At 40.6% G+C, this 13387-nt stretch overlaps 1 non-coding gene across 1 annotated transcript; it reads left to right on the top strand.

Annotated features, from left to right (window-relative positions):
* Positions 1-4464: 4464 nt before the first annotated feature.
* LOC112700182 (small nucleolar RNA R71) lies at positions 4465-4568 on the top strand. The gene has a single exon (XR_003153097.1). It is a non-coding gene; the product is annotated as a small nucleolar RNA R71 (small nucleolar RNA).
* The last annotated feature ends 8819 nt before the right edge of the window (positions 4569-13387 follow it).

Raw genomic sequence — 13387 nt, 5'->3', positions numbered from 1 at the left:
TTTCACTTGGACCTTCATGACACAAGCACATGAATAGGGACAGCTTGATTTAGCCGCTTAGGCCTGGATTTAATTTCCTTGGGCCCTCCTATCCATTGATGCTCAAAGCCTTGGATCCTTGCTACCCTTGCCTTTTGGTTTTAAGGGCTATTGGCTTTTTCTGCTTGCTTTTTCTTTCTATTTTTTTTCGCCACTTTTTTTTTTCTTTTTTTTTTTTCACTGCTTTTTCTTGCTCCAAGAATCAATTCATGAATTTTTCAGATCATCAATAACATTTCTCTTTGTTCATCATTCTTTCAAGAACCAACAATTTTAACACTCATAAACAACAAGATCAAAAATATGCACTGTTCATTCATTCATTCAGAAAACAAAAATTATTGCCACCACATCAATATAATTAAATTAAATTCACTAATAATTTCGAAAATTATGTACTTCTTGTTCTTTTGAATTAAAACATTTTTCTTTTAAGAGAGGTGAAAGACTAATGGATTTTATTCATAGCTTTAAGGCATGGTTTACACACTAATGATCATGAAGTAGAAACACAAAAACATAGATAAACATAACACTTAAAAACCGAAAACAGAAAGAAAATAAAGAACAAGGAATGAATCCACCTCTTAGTGGCGTCTTCTTCTTGAAGGACCAATGATGTTCTTCAACTCTTCTATGTCCTTTCCTTGCCTTTGTTGCTCCTCTCTCATAGCTCTTTGATCTTCTCTTATTTCTTGGAGAGTGAGGGCGTGTTCATGGTGTTCCACCCTTAGTTGTTCCACGTTTTGGCTCAAGTCTTCTAAGGAGGTACTGAGTTGCTCCCAATAGTTGTTGGGAGGAAAGTGCATTCCATGAGGCATTTGTTGATGAACTTCCTCATGTTCTCCTTGGGGGCCGTGAGGGACTTCCCTTGTTTGCTCCATCCTTTTCTTGGTGATGGGCTTGTCTTCTTCAATGGAGACATCTCCATCTATGATAACTCCAGCTGAATAACATAGATGGCATATGAGGTGGGGGAAGGCTAGCCGTGCCATGTATGAAGGCTTGTCAGCTATTTTGTAGAGTTCATTGGCTATGACTTCATGAACCTCTACTTCCTCTCCAATCATGATGCTATGAATCATGATTGCCCGATCCACAGTAACTTCAGATCGGTTGCTTGTAGGGATGATGGATCTTTGGATGAACTCCAGCCATCCTCTAGCTACAGGCTTGAGGTCCAGTCTTCTTAGTTGGACTGGTTTGCCTTTGGAGTCTACTCTCCATTGGGCGTCTTCCACACAAATGTCCATTAGGACTTGGTCCAACCTTTGATTGAAGTTGACCCTCCTTGTGTAGGGGCGTTCATCACCTTGCATCATGGGTAGATGAAACGCCAACCTCACATTTTCCGGACTGAAATCTAAGTATTTCCCCCGAACCATTGTGAGATAGTTCTTTGGATTCGGGTTCATACTTTGATCATGGTTCCTAGTGATCCATGCATTAGCATAGAACTCTTGAACCATCAATAATCCGACTTGTTGCATGGGGTTGGTTATGACTTCCCACCCTCTTCTTTGGATCTTATGTCGGATTTCCGGATACTCATTCTTTTTGAGCTTGAAGGGGACCTCAGGGATCACCCTCTTCTTTGCCACAACATCATAGAAGTGGTCTTGGTGGCTCTTGGAGATGAATCTCTCCTTTTCCCATGATTCGGAAGTGGAAGCTTTTGCCTTCCCTTTTCCTTTTCTTGAGGAAACTCCGGTCTTGGGTGCCATTGATGGTGAATGAAAAATAAAAAGCTAGGCTTTTTACCACACCAAACTTAAAATTTGCTCGTCCTCGAGCAAAAAGAAAAGAAGAGTAGAAGAAGAAGAAGAAGAAAATGTGAGTAGAGAGGGAGAAGGGGGGTTCGGCTATGTAGAGAAGAAGGGGTTATGTTGTGTGAAAATGAAGAAGAAAAGGGAGGTATTTATAGGGAGGGGGGAGGGTTAGGTTTCGGCCATTTTGGGTGGGAATGGGTGGGAAATTGAATTTGAATGTAGTGGGGGTAGGTGGGGTTTATGGGGAAGAGGAGGTTGATGTGAGTGGTGCATGGGGTAATTGGGAAGAGAAATTGATGTGATTGGTGAAGGTTTTTGGGAAGGGTGACATTGAGAATGAGATTTGGATTAGGAGAGTGTGAATAGGATTAAAAGAAAAGGTAGGTGGGGATCCTGTGGGGTCCACAGATCCTGAGGTGGGAATCCTGTGGGGTCCACAGGTCCTGAGGTGAAAAGAAATACCATTCCTTCACCCTATAGGCGTGTAAATTGCCTTCATGCACCATTCTGGCGTTCAAACGCCCATTGGTGCATGTTCTGGGCGTTAAACGCCCATGTGATGCTTGATTCTGGCGTTGAACGCCAGTTTCAAGCTTGTTTCTGGCGTTCAGCGCCAGATTGTCCTCTGCGTGCGCATCCTGGCGTTAAACGCCAGGATGTTGCTTGTTTTGGGCGTTCAGCGCCAGGAAGATGCTCTGTTCTGGCGTTGAACGCCCGCCAGATGCATCTTCTGGGCGCTGAACGCCGGCCCGTGCGTCCTCCAGGGTGAAAAATTTTTTTCTTCTGTTTTTGACTCTGTTTTTAATTTTTTTGATTTTTTCGTGACTCCTCATGATCATGTACCTAATTAAACACAAAAATAACAAAGAAACAAAATAAAATAAAATTAGATAAATAAAATTGGGTTGCCTCCCAACAAGCGCTTCTTTAATGTCAATAGCTTGACAGTGGCTCTCATGGAGCCACAGAGCAATCAAGTCAATGTTGTCTAGTCCCAACACCAAACTTAGAGTTTGGATATGGGGTTTGAACACCAAACTTAGAGTTTGGTTGTGGCTTCACAACACCAAACTTAGAGTTTGACTGTGTGGGCTCTTCTTGACCTTGAACTGAGAGAAGCTCTTCATGCTTACTCTCTTTTGTCACAGAGGGATTGCCATGTGCTTGAAACACAAGGTATTCTCCATTTAATTGAAGGACTAACTCTCCTCTGTTGACATCTATCACAGCTTCTGCTGTGGCTAGGAAAGGTCTTCCTAGGATGATGCATTCATCATCTTCCTTCCTAGTATCTAGGATTAGGAAATCAGCAGGGATGTAAAAGTCTTCAACTTTTACTAGCACGTCCTCTACTATCCCATGAGCTTCTCTCATGGATTTATCTGCCAATTGTAATGAGAACAAGGCAGGTTGTACCTCAATGATTCCCAGCTTCTCCATTACAGAGAGTGGCAAAAGGTTTATTCCTGACCCAAGATCACATAGAGCTTTCTCAAAGCTCATGGTGCCAATGGTGCAAGGTATTAAGAACTTGCCAGGATCTTGTCTCTTTTGAGGTAGAGTTTCCTGAATCCAAGTATCCAAATCACTAATGAGCAAGGGAGATTCACTTTCCCAAGTCTCATTACCAAACAGCTTGGCATTCAGCTTCATGATAGCTCCTAAATATTGAGCAACTTGCTCTCCAGTCACATCTTCATCCTCTTCAGAGGATGAATAATAGTCAGAGCTCATGAATGGCAGAAGGAGATTTAGTGGAATCTCTATGGTCTCTAGATGAGCCTCAGATTCCTCAGGATCCTTATTAGGAAGCTCCTTCTTGCTTGGAGGACGTCCCAGGAGGTCTTCCTCACTGGGATTTTCGTCCTCCTCCTCCTTTGTGCATTCGGCCATGTTGACTAAGTCAATGGCTTTGCACTCTCCTTTTGGATTCTCTTCTGTATTACTTGGGAGAATACTGGGAGGAGTTTCAATAACTTTCTTACTCAGCTGGCCTACTTGTGCCTCCAAATTTCTAATGGAGGATCTTGTTTCATTCATGAAACTGAAAGTGGCCTTTGACAGATCAGAGACTATATTAGCTAAATTAGAATTGTTTTGTTCAGCATTCTCTGTCTGTTGCTGAGAAGATGATGGATATGGCTTACTATTATTCAGCCTATTGCGTCCACCATTGTTAAAACCTTGTTGAGGTTTTTGTTGATCCTTCCAGGAGAAATTTGGATGATTTCTCCATGATGAGTTATAGGTATTTCCATATGGTTCACCCAGATAATTAACCTCTGCCATGGCAGGGTTCTCAGGATCATAAGCTTCTTCAGAAGCTACCTCTCTAGTACTATTGGATGCATGTTGCAATCCATTCAGATTTTGAGAGATCATGTTGACCTGTTGAGTCAACACTTTGTTCTGAGCCAGTATGGCATTCAGAGCATCAATTTCAAGAACTCCCTTCTTCTGAGGGACCCCATTATTCACGGAATTCCTCTCAGAGGTATACATGAACTGGTTGTTTGCAACCATGTCAATGAGTTCTTGAGCCTCTTCAGGCGTTTTCTTCAGGTGAATAGATCCACCTGCAGAGTGGTCCAATGACATTTTCGAAAATTCAGATAGACCATAATAGAATATATCTAATAAGGTCCATTCTGAAAACATGTCAGATGGACATCTCTTGGTCAGCTGCTTGTATCTTTCCCAAGCTTCATAGAGGGATTCACCATCTTTTTGTTTGAAGGTTTAAACATCCACTCTCAGCTTGCTCAGCTTTTGAGGAGGGAAGAACTTATCTAAGAAAGCAGTGACCAGCTTATCCCAGGAGTCCAGGCTATCCTTAGGTTGTGAATCCAACCATATTCTAGCTCTGTCTCTTACAGCAAAAGGGAAAAGCATGAGTCTGTAGACTTCAGGATCAACTCCATTCGTCTTTACAGTATCACAGACTTGCAAGAATTCAGTTAAGAACTGATAGGGATCTTCAGATGGAAGTCCATAAAACTTGCAGTTTTGTTGCATCAAAGCAACTAGTTGAGGCTTAAGCTCAAAGTTATTGGCTCCAATGGCAGGAATGGAGATGCTTCTTCCATCAAACTTGGATGTTGGCTTTGTGAAATCACCAAGCATTCTCCTTACATTATTATTATTATTTTCGGCCATCTCTTCCTCTTGTTCGAAATTTTCTAAAAGGTTGCCTCTGGATTGTTGTAATTTAGCTTCTCTTAATTTTTTCTTCAGAGTCCTTTCAGGTTCCGGATCAGCTTCAACAAGAGTGCCCTTTTCCTTGTTCCTGCTCATAAGAAAGAGAAGAAAACAAGAAAAGAAAAAGGAATCCTCTATGTCACAGTATAGAGATTCCCTTATGTTAGTAGAAGAAGAAAGGGGTAGAAGAATGAAGGAGGAGGTTCGGATTTGTGGATGAAGAGAGGTGAAGAGAAGTGTTAGTTGTTAAATAATTAAATAGAATAAGAGAAGAGAAAGAAATTTTCGAAAATAATTTTGAAAAAATGGTTAGTGATTTTCGAAAATTAAAGATGAGATGAGATTAAAATTAGAATTTAAAACAATTAAAAAGAATTTTTGAAAAAGAGGGGGAGAATTTTCGAAAATTTAGAGAGGGAAAAGTAGTTAGGTGGTTTTGAAAAAGATAAGAAACAAACAAGGAGTTAGTTAGTTGATTGAAAAAGATTTGAAATCAAAGTTTTAAAAAGATAAGAAGATAAGAAGTTAGATAAGATATTTTGAAATCAAATTTTGAAAAAGATAAAATTTTTGAAAAAGATAAGATAAAAGATAAAAAGATATATTTGAAAAAGATATTTGAAAAAAAAAAGATTTAATTTTAAAAATTACTTAACTAACAAGGAACTACAAGATAAGATTCTAGAATTTAAAGATTGAACCTTTCTTAACAAGAAAGTAACAAACTTCAAATTTTTGAACCAATCACATTAGTTGTTAGCTAATTTTTCGAAAATTGGATAAAAAGATAAGAAAAAGATTTTGAAAATATTTTGAAAAATAATTTTGAAATTTTCGAAAATGCTAAAAAAATGAAAAAGATATGATTTTTGAAAAAGATTTTGAAAAGATAAGATTTTTAAAATTGAAATTTTGACTTGACTTGTAAGAAACAACTAATTTTAAAAATTTTTGACCAAGTCAATCCCAAAATTTCGAAATTTTGGAGGGAAATAAGGAAAAGATATTTTTGAAATCAAATTTTGAATGAAAAACACAAAAATGACCCAAAACATGAAAATTTTGGATCAAGACACAAGATGCATGCAAGAATGCTATGAATGTCAAGATGAACACCAAGAACACTTTGAAGATCATGATGAACATCAAGAACATAATTTTGAAAAATTTTGATGCAAAGAAAACATGCAAGACACCAAACTTAGAAATTTTTAATGCATGAAAAATATGAATGCAAAAATGCACATGAAAAACAACAAAAGACACAAAACAAGAAATCATCAAGATCAAACAAGAAGACTTGTCAAGAACAACTTGAAGATCATGAAGAACACTATGAATGCATGAAATTTTCGAAAAAAAAAATGCAAGAAAAATTTTAAAAGCATGCATTTGACACCAAACTTAAAAATTAACACAAGACTCAAACAAGAAACACAAAATATTTTTGATTTTTATGATTTTCTAATTTTTTTGTATTTTTATTGATTTTTTTCGAAAACAAAGTTTAGAAAAACGAAAAATAAAAGAAAAATTTTTGAAAAAGATTTTTGAAAAGAAAATTACCTAATCTGAGCAACAAGATGAACCGTCAGTTGTCCATACTCGAACAATCCCCGGCAACGGCACCAAAAACTTGGTGGACGAAATTGTGATCACTTGTTATGTATTTATAAAAGATGTATACTCTGAGGGCATTGTTTATTTTCTTCACAATCTCGTTCAACTAACCAGCAAGTGTACTGGGTCGTCCAAGTAATAACCTTACGTGAGTAAGGGTCGAATCCACAGAGATTGTTGGTATGAAGCAAGCTATGGTCACCTTGCAAATCTCAGTTAGGCAGATTAAAAATGGTTTATGTGTTTTCGAATAATTAATAATAAAAAGAAATAAATAATAAAAGGGATAGAACACTTATGCAGATTCATTGGTAGAGGTATCTTTTAAGTATATACAGCTGCTGCATGGCTCAAGCACGCCTGCTCTCCTACTGCTTCTACTCAATCCTTCTTACTCCTTTCCATGGCAAGCTTTGTATAGGGGTTCACCATCAACTGTGGCTACTTTCATTCCTCACGGGGAAATAACCTGTGCGGCTGTCACTCGCACAGCTAACCAGTCTGGAGGCATCACCCATGGCTGATGGCTACATCCCATCCTCGCAGTGAAAACTATGCAACGCACTCTGTCACAGTACGGCTAATCACCGGTTGGTTCCCGCTCCTACTGGAATAGAATCCCTCTTTTGCGTCTGTCACCAACGCCCAGCAGGTTAAAGTTTGAAGCACGTCACGGTCACTCATGATCGGAATCCTACTCGGAACACCACAGACAAGGTTGGACTTTCCGGACTCCCAGGATCCTACTCGGAACACCACAGACAAGGTTGGACTTTCCGGATCCAGATGAATGCCGCCAACTATCTAACTTATACCACGAAGATTCTGTTGGGGAATCTAAGAGATACGCATTCAAGCTCTGTTGCATGTAGAACGGACATGGTTGTCAATCACGCGCATTCATAAGTGAGAATGATAATGAGGGTAATCTGACTCATCACATTCATCATGTTCTTGGGTACGAATGAATATCTTGGAATAAGAATAAAAGAGAATTGAATAGAAGAAGATAGAATTTCATTAATACTTGAGGTACAGCAGAGCTCCACACCCTTAATCTATGGTGTGCAGAAACTCCACCGTTGAAAATACATAAGCAAAGAGTTCAGGCATGGCCGAATGGCCAGCCCTCTCTAACGTGATCACAGGATCAAAAATACAATCCAGGATGTCTAATACAATAGATAAATGTCCTATATATACTAGACTAGCTACTAGGGTTTACATGAGTAAGTAATTGATGCATAAATCCACTTCCGGGGCCCACTTGGTGTGTGCTTGGGCTGAGCTTGATGAATTCACGTGTAGAGGCATTTCTTGGCGTCAAACTTCAGGTTATGACGTGTTTTGGGCGTTTGACTCCGGATCATGACGTTTTTCTGGCGTTTAACTCCAGACAGCAGCGTGTACTTGGCGTTCAACACCAAGTTACGTCGTCATTCTTCGAATAAAGTATGGACTATTATATATTGCTGGAAAGCCCTGGATGTCTACTTTCCAACGCCGTTGAGAGCGCGCCAATTAGAGTTCTGTAGCTCCAGAAAATCCATTTCGAGTGCAGGGAGGTCAGAATCCAACAGCATCAGCAGTCCTTTTGTCAGCCTTCTTCAGAGTTTAGCTCAAATCCCTCAATTTCAGTCAGAATTTACCTGAAATCACAGAAAAGCACACAAACTCATAGTAAAGTCCAGAAATGTGAATTTAACATAAAAACTAATGAAAACATCCCTAAAAGTAGCTTAAACTTACTAAAAACTATATGAAAACAATGCCAAAAAGCGTATAAATTATCCGCTCATCAGTTATAAAAGTCGATCGTGAATAAACTCGGAAATTAATCGACTAACAAATCGGAAATTCCGAGAAGCAAAGAAATGCATCGCAAAAATAACCTAAGTTATGAAAACTCAATATATCAAAAATTGAGCACAAGGAATATCGAAAAGAGGTCAGAAAACCCATGGAAAGCAATAAAGACTGTCTCAAACCTTCAAAATTCCAAAAGCTTAAGAAAAGAGACAGTCGGCCAAGAAAAAGCAAAAAGATCAAAAAGGGTTTTTTTTTCTTCAAAACCTAAAGGAGAAAAAAGAATGCACACAACCAACGAAAATAACCTAAACCCTTGTCCAAAAAAGGAAATTTTTAATTTTTTGTTTATGGCCATAAAAGGCCAAAAAAAGTGTCAACAGTGTACCACAACAGCATAAAAATAAATAGTGGGGACCCACAGGCCGGGCCCCCATATAGCCAAAGATAAAATTTTTGAGATTTTCAAAGAGCGTTACCGTCACCACCTGGAAGAATAGTCGGAGCACCACCAGAGTCAGGGAGAGAGACATCCATAGGAGTTGGAAGAGAAATGTCAGGAGCCTTGGAAGAACTCGGAGCATCATCTGGTCGGGGAGGAGACTCTATAATTCTCTGACCCCGAGTCTTCAGTTCAGATTTAGAAACAGGTCAGGGAGGAGACACGACCGCCCCATCAATTACAACCTTGTCCAGATCCAAGGGTGAGAGGTCCAGGTCGGGAGCAATGACCCCGACCTGTTCCCTAAAAACCCTCAAAGCTTCCTCGGACCCCTCGGCGATAGAATCCTCCAGCTCCGCATAAGCATCCCAAGCCCTCATTAGATCTTTTTTTACCTCCACAAGGTCCTGGAACAAACTTGAGTAGCTCTGCTCCGCCTTCTCCCGTAGGCCCTCCGCCATAGAACATCGGCCCATCAACTTCTCTCCCTCCTTCCGGAGATTATCCCTCTCTTTCCTCAGCTTGGTGACCTCCTCCCTCAGACTTCTCTCAGACTCTTGATACAAAAGAATCCTCCCCTCTAGCTCCTCAACCCTCTGGGATGAGCCCAAAGAGCTAAGGGGAGTCTTCTCAATGATGTCAAGAAACTTGGTGCACACCCCTGCCACCCTGATACTCTCCTGAGCCAGAATAGTAAGGTGGTTTCGAAGAGAAGCATCATCCATACTTATACGTGTATAAGGATAGATATGCTCCCGGATGAATTGACGCGCATCCACCTTGGCCTTACCTTCAAAAGGAGAGCTAGACTCTAGAGCCTTGCATTTTTTCTTTTCTGGCTCAGGAGAAGGTCGGGAAGAAGGAGGCGACAGAGAAGAAGCCGAGGAAGAAATAACGATAGGTCGGGCAGGGGTCCCCAAGCTGTGAGAAGAAAGGGGAGGAGAAGGACCGGTTGCCCTGGCACCACCAACCCTGGCGCGGGATCTAGCCTTGGCCTCCTGAACCCTCTGGTAAGACTCCCTCGAATTCTTCTTCGCCATCTCTGCAAAAACCATTAGGTAAAAAGTCAATAAAACAAATCGGAGAAAACAACTTAGAAAGTTGGAAAACCCAACAAACCAATACGACACTACCTAATTGGGCTTGCACAAAGGTTGGGGACCCCTGTAGGAACTTCTTGGTATCTAAATAAGGGGCTCTCCCCCAAACTTCTCGGAGGAACCCAACGATGTCCGCCTCCACCTCGTCCAAATCATCTAAACTATATTTCTCGTAAGGAGAGGCCTCTAACCAGTATAGAGGAAAGCGAGGGGAAGAATTTTCATCCAGGAAAAAAGGGTGGTGACCCTCTGGTGGACGAAATTGTGATCAACAATAATGGCTCTTTGGCATGTGCATAAAAACATTAACTCAGCACTTTCTTTCCACAATCTCGTTCAACTAACCAGCAAGTGTACTGGGTCGTCCAAGTAATAAACCTTACGTGAGTAAGGGTCGATCCCACAGAGATTGTTGGTATGAAGCAAGCTATAGTCACCTTGTAACTCTCAGTTAAGCAGATTAAATGGTTATGGGTTTCGAAAATCAATAATAAATAGAAAATAAAAAGGGATAGAAATACTTATGTAAATCAATAGTGGGAATTTCAGATAGGCGTGTGGAGATGCTAGAATCCTTTCGAATCTCTACTTTCTTATTGCTTTCATCCAATCCTTCTTACTCCTTTCCATGGCAAGCTGTATGTAGGGCATCACCATCATCAATGGCTATTTCTAATTCTCTCGAGAAAATGGTCCTATGCGCTGTCACTGCACGGCTAATCGTCTGGAGGCATCACCCTTGTTGATAGCTACATCCCATCCTCTCAGTGAAAATGGTCCAAATGCTCTGTCACAGTACGGCTAATCATCTGTCGGTTCTCAATCAGGTTGGAGTAGAATCCATTGATTCTTTTGCGTTTGTCATCACGCCCAGCCTTCAGGAGTTTGAAGCTCGTCACAGTCATTCAATACCGGAATCCTACTCGGAATACCACAGACAAGGTTAGACTTTTCGAATTCCCGGGATCCTACTCGGAATACCACAGACAAGGTTAGACTTTCCGGATCCCCATGAATGCCGCCATCTATCTAGCTTATACCACGAAGATTCTGTTGGGGAATCCAAGAGATATGCGCCCGGCCTAAGGTAGAACGGAAGTGGTTGTCAGTCACGCGCGTTCATAGGTGAGAATGATGATGAGTGTCACGGATCATCACATTCATCAAAGTGTTGTGCAACGTATATCTTGGAATAAGAATAAAAGAGAATTGAATGGAAAGTAATAATAATTGTATTGAAACTTGAGGTACAGCAGAGCTCCACACCCTTAATCTATGGTGTGCAGAAACTCCACCGTTGAAAATACATAAGTGAAAGGTTCAGGCATGGCCGAATGGCCAACCCCCATGAAGGTGATCAAAAGACCGAATGGTCAAAAGATGACTAATACACTAGTAAAAAGTCTTATTTATACTAAACTAGCTACTAGGGTTTACATGAGTAAGTAATTGATGCATAAATCCACTTTCGGGGCCCACTTGGTGTATGCTTGGGCTGATCTTGATCTATCCACGAGCTGAGGCTTTTCTTGGAGTTGAACGCCAAGTTATAACGTGTTTTGGGCGTTCAACTCCGGATCATGACGTGTTTCTGGCATTTAACTCCAGACAGCAGCATGTACTTGGCGTTCAACGCCAAGTTACGTCATCAATTTCCGAACAAAGTATAGACTATTATATATTGCTGGAAAGCTCTGGATGTCTACTTTCCAACGCCGTTGAGAGCGCGCCATTTGGAGTTCTGTAGCTCCAGAAAATTCATTTCGAGTGCAGGGAGGTCAGATTCCAACAGCATCACCAGTCCTTTTGTCAGCCTTTTTTCAGAGTTTTGCTCAAGTCCCTCAATTTCAGCCAGAAATTACCTGAAATCACAGAAAAATACACAAACTCATAGTAAAGTCCAGAAATGTGAATTTAACATAAAAACTAATGAAAACATCCCTAAAAGTAGCTTAAACTTACTAAAAACTACCTAAAAACAATGCCAAAAAGCGTATAAATTATCCGCTCATCACCCTCTACAGCTTGCACTTTGAAAAAGAAGTTTTTAAAGTCATGAAAGAATTCATCAAAAAGGGTTAAGACTCTCCGGCCTTGTATAGCCCGGAAAGAAACCCATTGTTGTTTGTTATTTTGCCCACTAAAGGGCTTAGTCATGTGAAAAAGAAAAAAGAAAATCCTCAAAGAAGTTGGGAAATCTAGGGCATGGCTAATGAATTGATAAATTTTCAAAAAACCCCAAGAGTTGGGGTGGAGCTGTGTAGGAGCAACATGGCAGTGGCCTAAAACATCAATTTCAAAGTCAGAAAAAGGGAAAAAAATGCCCAGGCGGGTAATCATACTCTCATACATATAGAAAAAATGAGGGACTGTCTCAGAGACCCTCTCAAAGCAAACCCGGTCTTCGGGACCTGGGACAACCAGTTCATATTTCGGCTCGTCCTCATCAAAGGTACAAAGCCTATGATGAGTGCGGAGGTTGGTGATGAAGTCCGTGTCAGCAAGGGATTCTTCTCCCAAAACCGTGATATCCACCCATTGAGCAAGAATTTCAACAGAAGACATTTTGTTTTTCTAGAAAAACCTACAAAGAAAAAGAAAAAAAAAGGATAAAAAATAGGGTCTCTAAAAGTGCCTGAAGTCAGATCCCTGACAAAACAAAGTCTATGACCAACTCTCCTCTCAAATAAAAAACATGCAACTCTACAAAGAAAGAACAAGAAAAGAAACTGACCTTTTTCTTGCGAGAAAATGGAAGCAACGACACTCGAAAAGGAAGGAGCTTTCTTCTTTCGATCAAAGGGTGTAGATGGAAAAGTTTTCAGAAACAAAACAAGCAAGGAGAAGGGAAAGTATTTATACACACGTTAGGGGCATAAAGGTAAAATGACGTAGGCCATTCAAAAGTTGCACCGTTACCGATGTAATCGCCCCCGCGTATAAATGCTCAAACCCCTAAGCGACGCGACGTTTGATTTGACGTGACTGTTGAAAACTTTTGAAACACGTCGATTCCGAAAAATCACGTCGGATCCTTATCAGGTCGACTATGGACCCGAGTTATAATACTCGACCCCAATCCTTAAAAGGAATTGGGCTTGAGTAGGGGCACTGTTTATACCTTGGCCTAACGCTAAGGCCCAGGTCCAAACTACAGATCCAACCACAAGGTTGGGCTCCTCAGAACACCGGCCTTCTCTTTAGAAGTCGGTTCTCCCCACGACTTGCTCTAAAGAAGTCGGGAGCAAATATTAGCTGGCAGATAATAACTGCCCCTAAAATCTCTCAACCCACTTCTAGGAGTCATATCATAACCTCCCTAAGATAAAGGGACGGTTATCCACCCTAAAAGGTGGAACTACTCCAACGGTAGTTATTGGTTCACCACTATAAATACACTGACACCCCTCAGG

Source organism: Arachis hypogaea, chromosome 6 (assembly GCF_003086295.3).
Source record: "Arachis hypogaea cultivar Tifrunner chromosome 6, arahy.Tifrunner.gnm2.J5K5, whole genome shotgun sequence".
NCBI lineage: Eukaryota > Viridiplantae > Streptophyta > Magnoliopsida > Fabales > Fabaceae > Arachis > Arachis hypogaea.
This window is presented reverse-complemented; position numbering and strand designations above follow the sequence as displayed.